Here is a 9,438-nt window from a genome sequence, read left to right as displayed (position 1 = left end):
ATTAACTGAAATAGAAATAAAAACAAGAGATTTTCAAAAACTGATAACTAACTGAAACTGTATTGTGTGGTTACAAAACTAACTAAAACTAACTAAAATTAAAGTGAAAATGTCCTTAGTTTTCGTCTTTGTCAACTTTTTCAAACGTAAACCTTCTTGGTTGATATGAAATCTATTTCATCTATCTTGTTTTATGACATAATAAACTTATTGGGGCTGAGATGGATAAGACAAAGGAAATAAAGGCAACATTAATTGTGAGGTTTTTTTAATCTGGCACCCAACAAATACCCCATTACAAAAAAACTAAAACTAATAAAAACTAAACAAAAACTAAGTATTTTCCAAAAAATAAAAACTAAATACAAACATGCAACTCACTCTAAAAACAAATTAAAACTAGTTGAATCTGAAAACAAAAAATCACAACAAAATTAAAACTAAAACGAATGAAAAATCCAAAACTATTATGACCTTGGCACAAACTTTGCATATGGCCTATGCAGAAAAGCAGATGAAAAATTAGTTGAATTTATTTAATTAAAATAATTTACATTATTGTGGACACATATTTATTAAATTATATGTTTCATGTCAGTGCTGCATAGAGCAGATTCGAGTCTTTTTAAGATGAAATGATGAAAGAAGAAGGAGCTGTTTTTTATGTAATAATAACATACAGAATTTCTTGGTAGTTTATATGGTTTCAACTTAAATATCAAGTATCGGGTCTTCCAATAGCGAAAAGCAAATAAAAAGGCAATACTTTACTGTAGCCACATCCTATTATATTTATTGGGCCTATAAAAACATACCTATATAAATAAATAGTGACAATGGGTATAAACTAAATATAATTCAACTCTTGAAAAATCTTTACTTACTTTTTCCTCAGAGCAGTATGTTTTTTTTTGTTTTTGCTTTATTTTGACGAGGAAAACCGGAAGTCTGTCAAAAAGTTTCTAATTCTACCTGGCTTTCAGAAGGGTGCAGTCAGCGCGAGGAGGAATGGGCGTGGTCAAAACGCGACTATTGACTGACACCCGTGGGGGCGGGATCTATGCTGGCATATTAAATGTGTCTTGAATTTTAGGAGAAACCATGTTATATTGACGTAAAGAACACGCATAAGTCAGAATAAGAATAGTACAAACACTTTTTTCACTTTTTATAAAAACATAAATTAATAACCAATCATAAAGCTGTGTACATAATGAGGTAGCAGCCAGGTGTTCAAATTAAATTCCCATCCATCATGAATAAAAGCAAATGTCAGGTTAATTGAATTTGTTCAATTATTGATGATTTTTATTCTTAATTATAGTATTACATCTACAATATCAAAATAACTAGTGTATGTCTCGTGTCTTCATGCATGTTTGTGTATGTGAACAATTGCATACACCATCCCTAGAAGTGTAATTGCAGCGTCAGCAGGATTACATGGTTGCCCTAGTGCCTCCCAGGAGGTTTATAACCCTTTCTTCAGTTCTTTCAGGAACAGACGACTCCCCTCCTACACACACACACACACACACACAACACACTTCTGCATCCATTAGCATTGTCTCCTCCTCTCCATCCTCCATCCATCCTTCTCTTTAGCTCTTGTTTCCTCCCTCCCTCCCTCTCCAGCATCCCATTGGACCATCTGTCCAAGTCCTGATAGAGTAGCTTTCCAGCTGCAACCAGGGCTAGTGTGTGTGTGTGTGTGTGTGTGTGTGTGTGTGTGTGTGTGTGTTTTTGTTTTGTTTTGTCTTGGGGTTTGTTTGTTTGTTATTGTTTGGGTTTGTTTTTTTGTTTTTGTTTTTGGGGGGGGGGACTTTCACTGCATGCACTTGTAAAATCCATGAACAGTCAATAGTTAACATATTCTGCCTCACAACACACACACAAACACACATTCACACCTATGGGATGTTGTGATGTTACTTGGTCTGTTGTTTTGACATCTCCATTGTTTATCTATGTCAGGGGTGTCAAACTCAAATACACAATGGGCCAAAATTTAAAACTTGAATAAAATCGCGGGCCAACATTGAACAAATAAACCTTTTAATATATACCAAACATGTTTTGCTTTAACATTAAATATGGAACCAGCAACGCTTATAAACATACAATATATAACTAAATAGTGCAGACATGCAAAATCAAATTTCAAATAAAAAACACATCAATGTCATTAATTTATTAAATAAAAATTAGATAAAAATTGTATGCCTCTTTTCTATTTGCATCCTTCTGATTTGTATATTTACAAATATACAAATCAATATGTATATCAAAATAAAGTTTTTCAACAGGTTAATACATTTAAAAATAAAATAACAATAATAAATCTAGTATTAGCGGTAAATGCGCCGTATAATACCGGCGGGTCAGCTTTTATAGTACAATAATAATATTATAATTTGGTATTGCCTGGCAGGCCAAATAAAATTACAGTGCGGGCCAAATTTGGCCCGCGGGCCAGAGTTTGACACCCCTGATCTATGTCTATGAAGGAGCAATATAGGGGCTTAAAATGTGTTGCTATTTGCTTGTTTTTGGGTTTAATGACGACATACATGTTAATTATAAATGAACAGAAATGAATAATAAACTAATCAATCAGTGCATACATTTTGACCATATGTGGTGACAAATACTGAGGAAAATACATTTGTAGTAAAAATATATGCACAGGGACTCTTGAGTTTAGAGTTCAGTAAGATTTTCATTCCAACACTGTGAGACCAGAAAAGAGTTTTGTCACACTGTCGCTGAGAGGCAGAAGAGCCCAATGGTCAGGCAGCAGTGTGGGGTTGCTTTTTCCTCATCTGGATCCTCGGTGCCTTGCCATGTCTCTACACTGTCTATCAATATGTGCTTGTGTGCGTGCGTGTGTGTGTACATACAGATGTGTATGCGGGGATGGGAGGGGTGGGTTTTGTCATTTTTATTGTCTGTTTTTATCCTTATTTTTTGTAAAGCACTTTGTGTTACATTTCTATGTATGAAAAGCGCTATATAAATAAAGTTTGATTGATTGATTGATTGACCGGAGAGCTCCTCCTTTAATAAAGTCCCTCATTTCATTCATTTCATCTTAAATCTGAACTTCTCAGTATCAGCCATGGTCTGATAACAAATACGAGGCTTCTTCTGATTGTTCCTGCCAGACGTGTAAAAGACATTTAGCTGTACATATAGTTGACTAGTCAGTAGCCCATGTTACTCTTTGTTTCATGTTAAATCATTGTCACTTAATGTACATTTTGTTTGAAAATCTTCTATTCTATTCTATTCCCAAAACCAGGGACAGCCAATCACAGTTTCACAAAAAATGACATCATCCATTGGAACCGGATCAACCCAACTTTTTCTCCCACGTCCTTAGTAAAAGTTGGTCTCAGCAGCTTTTTGAAAAGGTTTACAAGAAAACTTAACATATTGCTATTTAACCCTTTATCAGGCAAAGAACTATATTTGGTAACTTCAGGTAATATTTTGAGAAAAAAGTTGCAAATTTACTAGATTAAAGTGGCAAATCTACAAGAAAAAAAGTCGCAGATTAAGAGACATTTTTTTTCTCATGGGTTTGCCACTTTAATCTTGTGAACTTTTTTCTCAAAATATAATTTTCATATGTTTTTACACATTCTGGCTGTATGCAATACCCTCCAATATTCTCTAGGGTTAAAATTTGGAATTTGCAAGTATTTCAATGAGTGTCCTATTAAGGGTTAAGAATCAGGAACATGGCCCCTTGAGCCTAGCTTAGCATCAGGATTAGAAGCAGGAGGAAACAGCTAGAGGGGGTTCTGTCCAAAGTTTAAAAAATACCCCAGCCAACACACACACACACACACACACACACACACAAGTAAAGCTACACTGCAAAAAAGCCAACTTGTATTTTTTGGCCTAAAACAGTGATTTAAGTTGGTAAAACTTGGAAATATAAATTATTGACATTTAGGGCAATAATGTCAGTTAGCACAACAAAGGAAGCCAGTTGTCTGCTCAAAAACAAGTTGGTGAGTTGTTGTTACTTATATCTTTAAGTTGGGGTTCACAACAAGGGACAATAGTTCTGATAACTCTTATTTCTTTGTTATGAAATGCGGGGAAACGGTGAAATTCATTAGCGAAAGCTAGCGGCTAACTGATTCTAGCGGCTAACTGATGCTAGCGGCTAACTGATGCTCGCGGCTAACTGATGCTAGCGGCTAACTGATGCTAGCGGTGCTGCTTGTTACAGCTACAAGAGTAGCCATTAGCGTATCAATGCTAACTCAAAATTGTGGTCGCAACATTAGCTGACATTTCATAGCGGCGTTACAATCGTGCCAATTCAGCACATTGCAGAAGTTAGCAGAAGTAAGGATTAAAAGTTATTACAATTTAAAGTACAACTTACAGTTGAGTTGACAAAAATCTGAATTCAGAGTTGAGCAAACTCAAAAACAAAACTTAAAATATTTAGTTTAATTGTCCAACTTAAAATTTTATCGAAGTTTGTTACCTTGAAATTTTGAGTTCACCCAACTTTTCTTTTTTTTGCAGTGTAGCTGATTAAGACATTAAAGCTCTTTTGATTTGTACAAAAACAGAAATGTTAAAATGACAATGTAACTATATGTAAAAAAAAAAAATGGTATTGTCAGGTTTGATTAACACAACAGCTTCCTTTGTGGGGGTTTCACAATGTTAGCTTTTCTCAATAATAAATCATGTTTCCTTAGCAGCTTCCCCATGTGGCTCATCTCATTTTAATACAAACATACAAGAGGTCATCCTAGTGTGTGAGAGCACACAACATGAGCTGACAACAAAGCAAGAAGTCTAAAAGTCTGAGTCTAAAACCTGCTATTGAGTGTGAACATGTATGTTCTTCATTGATATTGACCCAGATGCTTTAGAAACAATGTATTCAGTTTACACTGACCATACTATAGAGCAGAATGTCCCATCTTGTCTTATTGACTTTGATTAGAGCAATACATTTGTTCATGCCAATATTATCTGTATTCAGTAAACAGCCGATGCCTACACTTTTTTTTAGGTCTTCGAAGACCAGTGACAGAGTAATCTTGTCTCCAGTTCAACAGCTGTATAGTCTTTTCCCACCAAACTTTTTTTTTTCACTTTTTGTTTCTACTAGAGTTCCAGCAGGCAGAGTGGCTTCAAAGTTTCTCACGCTCTTTGTCCATCCCCTTTTCCTCTGAGCTCTCCTTCTTTTCCTCTCCCATCATCTGTTTTCCCCCAAAATTGGTTGTAGAGACATTGATGTTTCCAGCCGACTCTCTGTCATAGCTACAACAGCAAAACATAGACAGGGGATCTTTAATCCTTGTGCCTGACAAAAAAAGTTACTGTGATGTCCTTAGTGGAAATATATGTCATAAAATGATATATCAATTTAATCTTCCACTTTCACTGAGCTAAATCTTCACACCACCTTTAGTCCTGAACACATCAACCTAATATTCATTCATTTTCAGAACTACAGAACTTCAGAAGTACAGAGCTTTATATGCCAGTTTATCTACAAAATGCCAGTGGTGTTGAAAAACCAGGCGGCAACCTCCGGGTCTGAGCAGTGAGGCAAACCAGGAAGTGCCTTAAACTACTAACTAGCAGACCTTTTCAGGTGCAATGTGTCAAAATTTAGAGTTTTGTAGTCAAAATGATCAGAGACTCAACAGAGTCATGGACATAACTTCCATAAAAATATTAATAGAAAGCCCTATGTCCCTGTTGCACATCAAAATTGACTCCCTGTGCCTTGCCCCCACCAGGGTGGTGAGACACTTAGGGGTGATGATTGATGACCAACTCTCCTTTTCCAGTCATGTGGCCTCAGTTACCCGGTCATGCCGCTTTGCACTTCACAATATCAGAAAAATCAGACCTTATCTACCTCAACATGCGACTCAACTCCTGACACAAGCTGTCGTCATCTCAAAACTTGACTACTGTAACGCCCTCATGATGGACCTGCCAGCCTGCACAGTGAAACCCCTTCAGATGATCCAGAACCTGGTCTACAACCAGCCAAAAAGGTCACATGTCACTCCACTGCTCATTGAGCTCCACTGGCTACCTGTTGTGGCCCGCATCAAATTCAAATCTCTAATACTCGCCTTCAAAGTTGTCTCCAGTACTGCAACGCCCTGATACAGCCATATGCTACCTCACGACCGTTGCGCTCTTCCAATGAACAGCGCCTGGCTCCGCTACCCGTTGGTCCAAGACAATCCAGACTCTTTGCATTTCTTGTTCCCCGCTGGTGGAACACACTACCATTTCCAACCAGAGCAGGGGCGTCCCTCTCTACCTTTAAAAACCTCCTGTAGACCCAGCTCTTCAGAGAGTACCTTCTCTCCTAGCACCACACGACAACTCTACTCCTTAAAGAATCATCACTAGTACTTATTGCTGCACTAATGACTCTTACTGCACTATACCTTGATTGTTCCCCTTTTTTCCTGTAAGTCGTTTTGGATAAAAGCGTCGAAATGACTAAATGTAAATGTAAATTTTGCAAATATCAGCACTCTTGCCAATAACCAAATCCAAAGTGTGCCGTTGATTAGTGATGGGTCGGATCGTGCCGATGCTTCGGAGCGTGTGTCGGGAAATCCCGGAAGTCTTTGGTGGAGCGCGTATCGACGCTTGTGTTGTTTAGGGCGAGTGACGTCATTGATGGCGTTCGAAGCCTCGATGGTTCAGGAAATGGTTCAACTTGTGCACCCCTGCCTCCTCAGTCCCATGCGAACAAGTTTTTTCGAAAGCTGGAGAGGTTGTCTCCAAATTAGAAACCGACTCCAACGAGTCCAAGCACAGTGGAGAAATTGTTGTTTTTAAACTGCAATCAATAAAGTCACAAGCACAATTGATGTCCCATCTCTGCCCCGTGCTTTGAAAACACTAACACTTTTAACAAACACCTCATGTCCTATTGGATTTATTTTATCATTGACTGAAATGATGCTGGTAAAGTAAATAATAACGATTACTATATATTATTAATAATTACTAATACACTGCTATTAGCATTACCCACATATTAATCAAAACAACAGATAAATAAAATCCACACAAAATCAAATTAAGGTGTTTTTATTTCTGTTGGCAGTGATTATTCCCATGCACCAAGAGGCAAAACAAACAGCTCAAAGGTCAATGACGATTTGGACCAGCAGGGGGTTTGTGAGCACATGAAGCCTCAAGATATGAACCTTTTCTTGAACCAGTTGGCTGGAAAGGTTCAAGGCTTCATGAGGCTTCATCTACCCATCACTACCGTTGATTGTGTGTGGGCCCTTGAAATACATGAAAAAATAGAGGCCATAAGCTACATGGAGAAAAGATCCAAAGTTTCAGAAAGAGATCATTTAAAGCTGTGTGACAGCGGCTGGAGAGACTGAGAGCTGAGTGAATGAGTGAGCGAGGTAGAGGTCAGGGGAGAGAGTGAGTGAGTGACTGCTGAAAGGGGAGGATGCCTGAGAATGAATGGTATGAGATTGAGACGTGACCAGCCCACCACCAGCTGTGCATGTTGTCCCAGACACACACACACACACACACACACACACACACATTCTTATGAAGTTGTGATACACACGCTCCCTGACTGGAGCACATTAACGCTGCAGTAAAACAGGATGAAAAGGAGACTGAAATCTCTCTGGCTTCATGGCACCCTCAACTGCTGCTATGTGATTATAATAACTATAACTTAACTTATAATATACTATACCTTTTAATAACCTACCACTTTCACAAACCACAAATGTAAAGTAATCTGTACACACTCATGTATGCCTCACCCACTACCATGAAAAAAATGGGTAAACTGACTTTGACTTTAAAAAGTAAATTAAATTATTTTTTTTTATTTTTATGGATGTATTTTGGATACAGCAAATGGATTTGACCAATTGATTGATGAAATAGTAAAAAATGACATATAAATAAGATTTAAAAAGGAATACTTAGGTAAAAGAAAATAAAACTAACTGAATAACAACAATTCTAATAAAGCTAAAATATAATAATCATAATCATAATCATAATACATTGAATTAAAATCAGTATCCATACTTGTAGCATGCAAATAAACACCAATAAACACTGCAACAACATAAAAATGTCTCCATTGTCATCTACTCTGTTCTACACATTTCATATTCGCACATACAATAGTTATTTTTAAATAAAATCTCACTTTCAAATAATAGATATAACCATGGCTCACATAATAGGGTTGCTTATCTCAGATACAGGATGAGAAACAAATGCTATATTATACTATAATATAATGACTTCCATAGTAAAATGGAGATGAAGATGTATACCCATGAGAAAAAAAGTACTTTATTGTATTTCAAGTATATTCATATTTTCAGTAGTATATTAAAACACTTTTTGTAAATATATAAAAAGTATACTAACATCATGCTTTCAGGCAACACTTTAAAATAATTGCACTATATTACACTTTATAGAAATATATGATACAAAAATATACTTTAAATATACTCCACTACATTTTAGAGGCAAATATTGTACTTGGTACTCCACTGCAGTTATGTCAATGAAATACAATTCTCTGTATATAGTATAGTGAAATAGAGTTAATTAGTTCAGAGCAAAGACTGCATGCACAATCATGAGCATTCGCTGCCCTCATGTGGCCCCACATTTCCCTACAACAGGGAAATAAACCACAGCCTTCAAAATCAATCAAGTGTTGATGTAGTCAGTAACACTTGTTTTGCTTATTAAATTCAGGCCTTCACTAGAGAATGGCTGGATGCAGTGGCGGTTCTACACGTAGGCCTACAGGGGCCACTGCACCATGTCGAAGCCCTTGGCCCCAATAATAAAATGATCAATTTATAATGGATCATTGGATCATGGACGATGGAACAATTCTTGCCTATTTTTTGTTCAAACAATATCTCATTGTAAACAAAAGAACCCATAATGTGTATATGGTATAATAATCTAATTGTGCAATAAAAGCATGTATATATATATATATATTATCATTCTCACTGTATATCATCTTTGCCATTTTTTAATGTGCCCCTCTGATTAAACACTGGCCCCTACTTGGCCCCAACAGCAAAACTGGTCTAAAATCCACTGGGTGGATGGATGGATGGATGGATGGATGGATGGAGGGATGGATGGATGGATGGATGGATGGATGGATGGATGGATGGATGGATGGATGGAGGGATTGACAGATGGATGGATGGATGGAGGGATGGATGGAGGGATGGATGGATGGATGGATGGATGGATGGATGGATGGATGGATGGAGGGATGGATGGATGGATGGAGGGATTGACGGATGGATGGATGGAGGGATGGACGGATGGATGGATGGATGGATGGATGGATGATGGATGGATGGATGGATGGAGGGATGGATGGAT

This window comes from Centropristis striata, chromosome 17 (assembly GCF_030273125.1).
Source record: "Centropristis striata isolate RG_2023a ecotype Rhode Island chromosome 17, C.striata_1.0, whole genome shotgun sequence".
Lineage (NCBI taxonomy): Eukaryota > Metazoa > Chordata > Actinopteri > Perciformes > Serranidae > Centropristis > Centropristis striata.
The sequence above is the reverse complement of the archived record's forward strand: the minus strand, read 5'-3'. Positions refer to the sequence as shown.